Source organism: Pinus tabuliformis, chromosome 3_2 (assembly GCF_031772625.1).
Source record: "Pinus tabuliformis cultivar Carrire ecotype Pingquan chromosome 3_2, CPIR1, whole genome shotgun sequence".
Lineage (NCBI taxonomy): Eukaryota > Viridiplantae > Streptophyta > Pinopsida > Pinales > Pinaceae > Pinus > Pinus tabuliformis.
The window spans coordinates 266,821,738-266,834,166 of record NC_142302.1 but is presented as its reverse complement, the minus strand read 5'-3'; the positions used below and the strand labels follow the sequence as shown (position 1 = coordinate 266,834,166).

Here is a 12,429-nt window from a genome sequence, read left to right as displayed (position 1 = left end):
GTACTAAAGATAATAAGCTTTCCACCATGTTGTTGATACCCCTCTTACAGTAAATCTCAAAGTTATGCACTTGCAACTTGTTGATGATCTGTCTTTTTCTAAATTAAATGTTCTCCAACAAACACTTCTTATAAATTTACTATGGCATGCAAGTGATGTCTTTTCTGTATCAGTGAGCTTCCTATTTCAACAGAAATAGGCTTTTGTTTTTGTTATGATCACAGCTCTAATGCTAATGCAAAAAGCATCATATTTGATAATGAGGTGACTAGATGTCATTATATTCTTCCTATAGATTGTGACTTCTTCTGCCTCTAACCAAATAAACTGTGATCTCTTGGTTAGATCTGTAAATGATGCCATAAGATCCCAAAATCCTTTGATAAACTTCATATAAAACTTGCAGAGCTTGTTGGATCCTCTTAATGAACTCACGTTCTTTGGAGAAGGCCAATTCAGAAATTACTTGAATTTTATTATGGACTACGTCTAGTAGTCTTCAATTACTCTTTGAATCTCATCCTTAAACAATTTGAACCTATAGTGTTAAAATTGGTAACTAGGGCCAAACTCCTTGTGGGTCATCTTATTAATGGCAGCTGATATTTTTCTTGGATCCATCTCATTGAGAGGTGTAGGATTGATCTAAATATCATCCGATTTCGATAATTATTCATGCATATATGACTTTATTTGTGTTATGGGACAATTCGTCAAGGTTGGCCAACAACCAAATAACCCCCACATGTGCTCAACGTTTTAGTATAAAAGGAGATTACTTGAGAGTTATTTTACACGCACTTCTCTCTTGATTTCCCTCCACTTGTCTTGGGTTTTAGTATGAGAGAAATCTAAGAGGAAGAATCCCTAGACATTGGAGTTAAGGAAGCTGCCCTAGCCACAACAAAGAAGACAGACCAGCAAAGCCATGGAAGGGATCTACATTTACCTAAAGGAACGCATGGAAGAAGTTTAATGCAGCTATGGAGGAGGCCTTAAGAAGCCCTAGCCGCAATCCTAAAGCAGCCCTAACACTGTCCTAAATCTGCCCTAACCTGGTTGATCTAAAGCCTACTCATTCTGCCCTAAACATTGGTCTATCCTGCCCTAGCCGCAGGCCACTTCAAGTGATTGTATTTTTGGATGGAGGGCCAAGGATTTAGGGTTGATAGAGTAGGCTGCAAGGCCGAGTAGATGAGGAACTAAATGTTGGAAATTAAGTGACTGTTTGGGCACGTTGAGGAGACCGAAAGCTACAGCAAGCTAGGTCGTAGGCCATAGCAAGCTGTTGGAATTAATCTAGGGTTGCATTGAGATGGACAGACCCTCAAGAGGTCAACGTGGTATGAAGGAGCCTCTCCTAGGCATGGCCACAGCACTAGAGGGCTAGTCATGCTTAACAGTGGGACAACAAGCACGGTGCTGCAAATTGGGACAGCAAGCATGGTGCTGCAAAATTGGGACAACAACATGGTACAACAATGCAAATTGGGACAGCAAGCATGGTGCTGCAAAATTGGGACAGCAACATGGTACATCAATGAAAATAGGGATAGCAAGCATGGTGATACAAAATTGATACAACAACATGGTACACCAATGCAAATTGGGACAGCAAGCATGGTGCTGCAAAATTGGGACAACAACATGGTACAACAATGCTACATTGGGGCAGCAAGCATGGTGCTGCAAATTGGGACAGCATATGGTACAACATTGCTTCAATGGGATAGCAGCAAGCATGGTGCTGCAAACACAATGGGACAGGATGGTAAGCATGGTGCTTCAAGCACATTGGGACAATAATGGCACATGACGTAGCACAGTGATGGGTATAGCCATGATTGGTAAAGCATGATGGGATGCAACATAGTAATGATGGGTGCAGCATGGTGCAACACAGTGAGGTGCAGCATGATGATGAGGAGTAGCAAAATGATAGGTGCCGCATGTTGATGGAATCACCAGGGAGAATCAGTTGAAGTAGCATGTCTTCAACTGATTTCATCTGCCTCATGTATCATCTACTTAGAGATGATCTATGCTCTTATTTAGATAAGTCAAAGTGTTGACTTCTGTTGTATATGTACTATCTCTCTCTCTCTCTGCTGAACTATTGAAGAACATATAAGAATTGATCAAGGGTTTCCCCACATTGGGGTTTGTCCCTGGCTAGTGCCACATCTTGTGTCCTCTTGTCTTGGCTTGTCTTCTATGATTTATGTTTATGTTCTATCTGTTGTTTACTTTAATGTTGATGTGATTGCTAATTTGGAAAATATATTGAGCTAACTATGAAAATTGAAATAAATTTCTCTAAGCATAGAACATACCTAGAATTAACATGGTATCAGAGGTGAGGTGAAGACAATCCCCAAGCAAGAGTGAAAGAGCAATCACCAAAGACATTTGGGAAAGGACAAAAGGATTAGTGGATTTGTCATCCCTCTTCAAATTAACCAAGGGTGAAATCGAAGCAGAGAATATTATCAGAATGGCACATCAGAAGCTTCTGATGGCCTACCTAAATATCACTTCATTGAGAAGTTTGGATCTAAGGGTGGAAGGAAAGACAAATGCCTTGTTTGTAATAAGTTCAACCATTATGCGAAGGAGTGTTCGAATGGTAGGGACACATCTCTTGATGAAGATAACAATCATTCCAAGGACATCTTAAATGATCGAAGGAATGACAGGCAATGTAGGTCATCAAAGAAACAACCGACTCTTCAAGAAAGCAAGGAACCCCAGGTATGAAGAATCAAATGTTGTTTCTGATAAGATAAAGAAGCATTATCTTGTATTGGCCCTCTCCTTCAGATTCTGTGGGAATATAGCTTATTGATAATAGTGCTTCATGGCACTTCATTGGATAGAAGGGTGATCTCTCTAATTTAGTAGAGATGGAAACAATCGTGGGATTATACTTGGAGCTGATGCCACCTATCCCGGAAAGGGTGTAGGGAATATTACCCCTAAATTTAATAAGGGTAACTCAATTCATTTATAGAATCTCTTTTATGTACATGTTGTGACAATCAACAACCCCCTTTTTATTAGTGTTAGCAATAACATTAATAAATGGGGACCCTTCCAAAAAAATCAAAACTTAGTATTTAATATTGCTTTTTGTTTAAAATAAAACAAGATATCAAAGTGAAACTTGCTAAAAATTTGTAAATTTACCTTTTCCATACCTAAGCACTATATGGCCATAAAACCCAAGAAAGGATTTGAAAGCATAAATTCTTAAATAATAGGTAAACCTTTCACAAAACCCACTTTTCAAACAATGGTATTGCATCGTAAAAAGGTCATGGAGGGCATCTCTTATATAAAGAACTCCTTGAAAATGTGATCTGCGAGAATGCAAGATCTAAGGCCTTACCACCTCATCGCATATCGCAGATTTCAAATTCCATAGTACCACTTAATGTAAAAAAATGCCCAAATATTGCGAAATGTGATAAGCTTCTTGAAAATCGCATATCGCAACTGCCGAACGAAACAATGGTTGTTAATGATAATAGGTTTTGTGATATTGTGATTTGCAATATTGTGAAGCAAATCGAAAAATCTCTTTATCACAAATCTAAGGGCTCAGAGTTCTATGACAATACTTTCTGTCATTCGATGCAAAGTTATGAGCATTAAATTTTAGCTTAACGGTCCATTAGTAGTTATTTATTAAAAACGATTCAGATCAGGGTAAAAGGATCTTCTCATGCAAGGTGATATCTTTGATATGATTTAAAGAATTAAAAGCTTTCCCGTCACCTTATTTTTGTTCATTATTCACTATCATCCTTATCGTATCTTTGTTCTTTGCTTGCAATTTTTAGGAGTAGTACGCAGAGCAACACACAGAGCGTAATGCTAAAGAAAGGCAAGGCTCCTGCATCTGAAAAGTCATAAATGACTCTGTTATTCACAGACACCACTTGTACTAAGGAAGCAGGGATATCTACCTGGGAAGCCATGTATCGATTGTTAGAAGAGGAAAAGCCAAGAAATATGAAGGTTACAGTTCCAGCAGATGGACATGGCTCCTCTGAAGCATCCCTAACTGAGCTTGCATGCCCATTTCTACATCATATTAATACAAGGCCGAAAACACTGCCCTACACTGATATGGTGAAATGGGTCATAGATCATGCAGATATATTTGATAGAGATTTCAAGACGGCCAATCAACTAGTCATGGGGTCATTTACCCCAAGCAATTTGAGATGCATGTACCACTTGCCAGAACCTTAGGCTTCCTACAACAAGCAATTTGTAGAAAAATTTGCCAAAGAGAATGAAGATTTGGTGGACTGCACAAAAAGCTGGTCTGCCAAGGAGGAACCACTAAAGAAGGACAAAAATGGTATGTACACCACTGGCTCTCTCTGTTCTCCTTATTGTTTCGCTGCGACAATGTTATGTAGACTATTTGGGAGGCCAGATATGAACAAGTTTTCATCAGAATGGTTGCCTTTATTGGATGCAGCCACCAATGCCACCATAATGGATTGGACCCAGATTTTATCAAATAATTTAGCCTCTACTATTTTAGGATATCGAACTAAAATAATTTTTTCTCAAAGGGTTTACCCTCCATTCTTCTTAAGTGCCTACGTCATGGATGCCATTTGTTTTGTCTCTGATTTTCCTATCATGGGGTGGAAATGGATAATACAGAACCCTCTTCCTATTCAGGTTTATCACAAAGAACTGTGGGAATCCAATTTCATCCCACATTTCTACAAGATTTGTCATGGAGTGATGCTCCCTATTCATAGAATGCTTTACAACAAAGATGCCCCAAGATTCTCCCCAGAAGCTGAAGTTGACATTCTCCCTGTGGGAAGATGGTTCGAGGAGGAATTATTCATGTACATTAGGGTATTTGGTAGTATTACTTCCCCTCACATCCTTATCTTGTATGTCCCCGACAAACTAATGGCCAAGAAATAGCTTACCAGACCTATGGTGTTGGGGCAATGAGCAACGTACCCAAGGATTCTAAGAAGGCCATTTGGCCTCAATTCCCCATAGTCTGCGGGGCTTTTTCATTATTTGATTTAGGTCATACTTTTAGGGAGGTTGATAATATGCTATGTTTACAACTACCAATGTTCCCGGGGAGGCAGTACAATCCCTTTAGTGTTGTAAATAATTTTACCAAAACAATTAAAATAAAAGTGTTTACCAGTGAAGAAGATTCCTTTAACGATGTCTTTCTGCAGAAACACACTTTCAAAGAGGTCTTACATATGGCAAAAATTCAGTTTGATCAAGAAAAAACTTCAAGAGTTTAACAATTAAAGAGAACAGAGGTTAAAAAAGGTCCCATTGGACAAATTTCATATGGAACCAATAAGGGAACCCACTCCTAGTATTAGCATAAGTGGAAGTTCAAAAGAAGAGAAGTCTAAATCCAATTCCGAAAAAGAATTGGCTGAAAATTCTAATGATCAGTCCAAAAGTGAAAACATCAGAAATGAAGGGTCAGTTAAAGATATAGTTCAATGTACAGAGAAGCTTGATCAGCAGGTTTTGTCCGCAGAACAAACTGAAACTCCCACTTCCCTTCCAAAGCCAACAAAGCCACTTATAGTGGATCTAGAAAAGGAATGGGAAAATTTTAATGAGTTAATCAACACTGTGGAACAGAGCATAGAGCCATCGACAAACCCAGGAGAGAAAGCCACAAAAATGGTGGTGGAAGGGGCTACCAATACTCAAAAGACAGAGCATATTCCTGTTGCTCCGTCATCCAAAATTGTACTGAAAATAGAGGAGATTCCTCCTCTGGATGTATTTTATAGCCCGCAACATAAGGTTGTCGTCAGGAGGCAAAGGAAGAAAAGAAAAATAGATGTCGTGCTCTCTCCAGAGGCTGAACCTCTGGATGTTCTATGGAAAGACCCAACTACAGACCCATCGGAAAACCTAACTAGACTCTCTCAGATCACAGAGGCATATGCTTCTGCAACAATTGATAAGGCAACTGAAGTTCAAATACTATTAAAAGAAAAGGAGGATAGGATTCTATTTTTGGAACAACAACTACAATAGGCTAGCATCAGTCAAGAAGCAGAGATACAATTGACAAAACTCCAACAGAATTTCCAACAAATGCAATTGGATTATCAAAGCAGTCTAGCCAATAAAGAAGAACAATTACAGACCATGATAGGACTATCTAAGGATGATCCTAAGATTGAAGAATTTATCACAGAAGCACTCACTCTTAATACCCAACTCTTGTAACATGAAGAAACACTCTGCCAAAAGATCTCGTAATGGAATTCCCATTGCGAAAAGAGCGATAACATTACAAATCAAGTCGTAGATTTATGACTCGATTATGATTCAATTTTTAAGAAGGTTTCTGAATTTTTGAACTGGCGAAAATCAGGTGAAGGTAAAAGAGAAGAATTTCCTAGAATCAATGAATCTCATAAAGAAATGTTATTCGCAAAAAGGGGATTCCGATCTTAAAGAAGCAGAGCAGGTGATGGAGGAAGCAGCGACATCAGCAAACAACGTTATCGAGTGCATCAATGAAAATCTGCACAAGGAAAATTTGATATCAGAGACCACTCCAGGATTCCTCCCAAAGGCACAACAACTTCAAACAAAGTGGAAACAAACAACAGAGAAAAAGGTTGAGTCAATTAAATAGGTAAATAGGTTAAACTAGGACACATACTGGTAGCACCTGGTAAAGCCACATAGCCAATGAGTGCCAACACTCGCCAATTTTGTATTTGTAGGTCAATTAAAAGCTAAGGTCGTCCAACTGATGCTCTTGAAGCTGATGCTAGATATTTGCAACTTAAAAGAACAGATGCATAATTTATCATAGATACAGTTTAGTTTTATTTTTAGTTTATTTTTGCTTAAAATGAGTAAGGTGGTTTAAACCTCCTCATCTATTTTTGTAATATTTATTTTTAGATTTCATTAGAGTAGTATTTAAACCCCTCTCATGCATTTAGAGAGGGGTCTAGAATTTTATAAAAAACAATTCTTCAAAACGTGCAGTTTTCCCCCCACTGAGGAGGTTTTGATAAAATGAATGGAACGAGATTTATTTTTATATGAGTTTGATGTCTACTATTGAAATGCACTTTTTCACTCTTAGTGGATGTTGAGTTATTTGAAGATAAATCTATATTGCTGAAACTGATGAGTAGAACCTATTAAAAATGGTATTTTTATCTCCTAATACTTTTTACTTATGTGCGAAGTGATGAGCCCCAAAAATGGGTAACTTATTGGGCTCATTTTGCCTATTATTCTTGATTAATCCACCATTCTTCATAGTTTTATGCATGCTTTTGAATATATTTATGTTAATTGAATGAATGAGGATAGTCACTTGACCACAAAATCTAATACGTGCTTATTGCAGATTTTTGGACATCTTTTGGACCAAGGTCAAGCATTTATGAGCAAGTTGACAGCCAAATACGAAGGAACAAGGCTGAGGATTTGTAGGAAGGGTGTCTCCTACACTAAATGACCCCTTCCTCGAGTTCTCCACCATCAGCTCAGAGTTCAACAACCCACCAAAGATGATTTCAAGGGGCAGCCAAGCAGATTTTGTGAGGTGGCTGATTAACTGTAGTTTTGAACAGCCAAGATCCTAAAGTTAAGGAGGACTGTTGGGAGTCCTCATGTTGCATAATTAGGAAGGCTTCAAGCCTTGGTATTTGAGCTATTGAACAGGTTTTTTTCGCACCTTAGTGCAGCTCTGCCTTTCAGCTCATTTTCAAGCTTTTGCTGTAAACAGTTTTGTGACATGACTATTTTTTGAGTAATGGAGATAAATTTCACTTTGCACCAGCTTTGAGCTTTCTTAGGAGGCTGTATCTCTTGGGGTTGGGCCCAACCCAAGTGCCAGTACCTCCTTTGTGTACTTTTATGTGTTTTCCTTGCATTCATAGAATAATTTCTGCTATTTAGGTTAAGATCTTGCTTTGTTACTTAGGTTGATTTTGATGATTAAAATAGCTTTTCATGCTTCAAGTTTATTTGACAGTTTGGTAACAGAAAATTTCTGTAAAAATGCCATCAAGCAATCCTTGATCTCACCTCTCCCTCCTTGGGACCATGAGCTGAGACCAAGGCATACTTGCTACCACAAAAACATTGTTTTTGCCTTTCCATGCAATTGCTAGTGTTAGATTTTTAGTTGGAAAAGTTGATACCAATTGTACTTGCATGTTTAGATATGTTCTTGCTTAGTTTCCATATTTATCTTGCATGATTTCTTGTCTATAAACTTCTGCTCATCATGTTTCTGGTTTTTAGGTCAGATTAGGTCAAAGTAGATAGATCTCTAGTTTTTCTAGTCTTTGTTTGATTAGTTTTGGAAAATAGTGTGCAGAGCACCTATAATACATCCCTACCTATCCTTCCTCCATCATACATTCTGCTCCAACCCCTAATCCAAGATTCCTTCCCTTCATTTTCCACACTTTCCCAACTAACCCTAATTTCTATATTTTTGTGCAACATTGCTCCCTCCATCCTTGAACAAATCCAACCATCTTCATCACTCCTTAGCTTCATTTACCAGGTCCCACACCTCTTAACAACTTTATCCATCCTTCATTTCCACTTTCCCACCGTTTTTCCACCATCAACCCTCCAAAATCCTCTTTCGGCTCTTCCTGTAGAACCCCTGCAGACTTCCTGTAGAAGTTCACGTGAGCAGTTTTTCAAGATCTGATCGCTATGAAACTCTCTAGAAGGGTTCTAGGGACCCTTTATGCCCTATTCTCATCTTCCAAACCTCCTACCATTGCCCACTCCATTTCCTTTCGCCAATCAACCGCTGCACAGTAAAAAATAGTTAACACACATGCATAATAATTTTGCAAAATTACTCAAAAGGACAAAAAGATGTTTCTTTCAGATTTTACTTCAGAAGTAGCTTAGTCACATGCATTTTACCTTTCCAAGAATCAATGGCATCCATTTCTACAACTTTCATCTCTTCTCTTGCACCAGTAGGGTTAGTCAGTAAAACTAGGGTTTGCTAGGGTTTGCATTTCCTTTCAGCTTTCAGCATCTTTCTGCAAGTAGATTAGCCTCTCTTGAGTTAGCTTTCATCCATCACAGTTAAAATCTTCTTCTAAGAGCTCATAGAAGTTGGCTTAAGCTCCTAGCAGACTTGTGCCAGCTGATCAAGTGATAGCCTACGGCAAGAGCTAGTACTTGTGCATACAACACTGTCACCTCCAAGTTTGTTACAAACTACTAGGTTGATAAAAGTAAAGAAGGGAGTCCCAGGAGTTGCAGCATCATTGCTGCAATACTGGAGCCCACCTCCAAGTGATAAATTATTTTTAGTTATTGATATATGAAAGTCTGAATGTTCAGTCGTCATTTTTGCACTTCTGTATGGTGATAACTATTCTTTTTTATGCTAAGTATATGAATAAATCTTATGCGATATGTTTCTCATAATTGTTTTGGCTAATTTATTATATGAAACAATCATTTTTAATGGATTCCTTTCTCATAGTGATTGAATGATTTTTATTACCAAATTGCTGTTGGAAATTACTTTAGATTGCATAAGCGAAACATTACTCCCAGGATAGTTTAAAGTTGGACGTTTTCTTTCATTAGAATAAATTGCACATGTTAGTTTAAGATAGATTAGATTTAGAATAAGCATTCACCCCATAAACCCAAAAAGAAAAACATCACCCGATAGCATACCATCATAAACAGATTCTGAAACTAGTCCCATCACCCCCAGTCAGAGCCACTATTCTAAATAGAAAAGGAGCTGCTTTCAAGGTCCGAACCATGTGGTTATCCCCCTTGTTGTAGACCCGATTTTTGGGCCTTCAACATATTTGGCACTAGAAGGAGGGCCTGAACTATGAATGGTGAGAAAATTCAAATCCATAACCCATTCTAAGAGTAAATCTTCCTCAACATCTCCCCTTACTTCTCCTTCGCATTCTGAGTCTCCAATTTCTAAGAGAGAAGTTGAGAAAACAACAACCACTGCTGAAAGCCTAAACATCTTAGATAAACCCACTCTTTAACCTCCTAAAGTTTTATCTTTAATTCATAAACTTCAAGGATTTTCAATATCACCACGAAAATATGAGTTATCTCAAGGCAGTGTGACTTCGCAATACATTCCTTCCCGTCCTCTTACCAGATTATAGAGTGAAAATCTTGGTATTGAACCAACATAATTCCCTTTTCCTAAAAGAAAAAGAGTAAGGAAGGCACCGGAAGGGTCTGATAGTGAGACTCTTTTATCATCATCATCCATTTCATCTAATCCATTGCAAAGTCAACCATCCACTCCCCCACTCCATATTGTTGTTCAACAGGGCACTGGAACTTCAACATCGTCTTCCCAACCACTTGTAACTTCATCTACGCTTTCCTCTGTTAGTATATCAACAATGGCATAGAGACCATGGAACAATCCAGGGGCAGTCATAATTCCTGCACCCTTGATTCAATTGCCAGCTCATCCCGAAAAATGGCTGCCAAATTTTAACCTAGATACAGACATACTGGTAGAAGAACACATAAACAACTTTATGTTGTCAATAAACTTAAATGGAGTTACTGAAGAAGACACTGTTGTTAGGATTTTACCATATACCTTACAAGGAGTGGCTGGGTCTTGGTATTTTTCATTACCATCAGGATCCATTACTAGTTGGAATATTTTCCAAGAGTAGTTCTTGACTAAATTCGGTGATGATAGGTCTAAAATGACATTAATCAATGATCTCTCAAATCTTAAAACTGAATCAAGAGAAACTGTCAAAAATTTCAACTCGTGATTTAATAAGCTCTTAAATAAGATTCCTACCGCATCTAAACCTAGTGAAGAGGTTCGAAGTGAATGGTATATATCTGCCTTACCTTCGAATATAAAAATCTTTGTAGATAGGGCTGCCAAGCCAACATTGGCTGAAAATATGAAAGAAGTGATAGTGGTGGAAAAACATATCCTAGTTTTAGAAAATAGAAACGTTGTAGATGAAAGAAAGTCTAAAAAGGTCGCTTGTAAAGATGACCCTAAGAAAAAACAATTAAAGGACCCATTTGACTTGGAAGGATTACAGAAAGTTTTAAAAACCATGTCCAACGAAATGGTTGATATTAAGAAACAAGTGGCAGAGACCTCTTCCAAGAATCCTTTTAAACCTTTCAAGAGGAACCCTTCAACTGATCCGAAGCCTCCCAACGCTATAACAAACGCAAAATTAGAAGGAGAAGAAGAGGAAGTTTCAAATGAAGAACATACTGATGATGAGGAGGTTGTAGAACTACAAGGAATGCGGGACTTCATTCTATCAGATGAAGAAGATGAATATGCCTTACTAGTGAATACCAGGAGTAGAAATCAACTTGATCCTCCACAATCCAGTTCTAAATAGAAAAACCCAAGCCTAGCTTCTAAAGATAAAATTGCAGGTAAGAAATCCTCACCAATGGTGACTCAAACAAACCCAGTCCAAACTGATTCAACAACTCCATCTAAAACACTTATCATTTCCAATGAAATGGAGTATAATATTGTTGAAGACATGAAGAAGACTAGGGCCAACATTACTTTTCATGAGATGAGTAAATTAAAGCATCAATAGAAACTACTTTTGAAAGAGTTGCATGCAGTACCTATTGCGCCTCTACCTGCCACTATAATATCACAAGCTACTCTTGAAATGGGAAGACCTCCGACTGATTTGTCAAATAAAGTTGATCCAAATGACATTGATTTAATTGGAGGAAGATCAAAATCCAATACTCCTCCATTCCTCCTTACTTTTGAAGTTTTCAATAAAAGGTTGCATAACTGTTTGGTAGACTCTGGTGCTTCATCTAATATTTTTCCTACGACAGTTTGTGCAAAGTTAAATGTCCAACCTCAAAATTCTACAGTACGCATAGTACAGTTGGATCAGTCTCAAGTCGAAGTTATCAGTGAGCTCAATCAAGTGACCATAAGGCTTTCATCAAATCCAAAGGTATGTCAAGTCATTGATATACTTGTTGTAGATATTCCTGAGTTTTATGGATTAATTCTTAGCAGGGATTGGTCATAGAAGCTTCACGATTACTCTGTGACCGACTAGTCACATATGTGGCTCCCTTACACTGGTAAACCAAATAAGATAAAGGTTGAACGAGAAAGACACCAAAAGTACATAGTAATGGAGTTAGAAGGAGAAAATGAACCTATAGCATACAACAATAATATAATTTGAAACTATTATGTTGATTCGTTTTTAGGGAATTTCAATGCTCATACTTCACATTTTTTAGAAAATTTGGTTTTATCTCAGATAGAAAATTTCTCTCAAACAGATACTTCTAGATGCATTGATTTTGTAGATAGGCCTGTAAATAAATCTTTGTTTTGGAAATTATTTTTCGATGGTT

The 12,429-nt window shown here is 37.8% G+C and overlaps 1 pseudogene; it reads left to right on the top strand.

Moving 5' to 3' along the window:
- Positions 1–1,392: 1,392 nt before the first annotated feature.
- Positions 1,393–12,429, top strand: part of LOC149180682 (inositol transporter 1-like) — a 60,638-nt pseudogene continuing 49,601 nt past the window's right edge.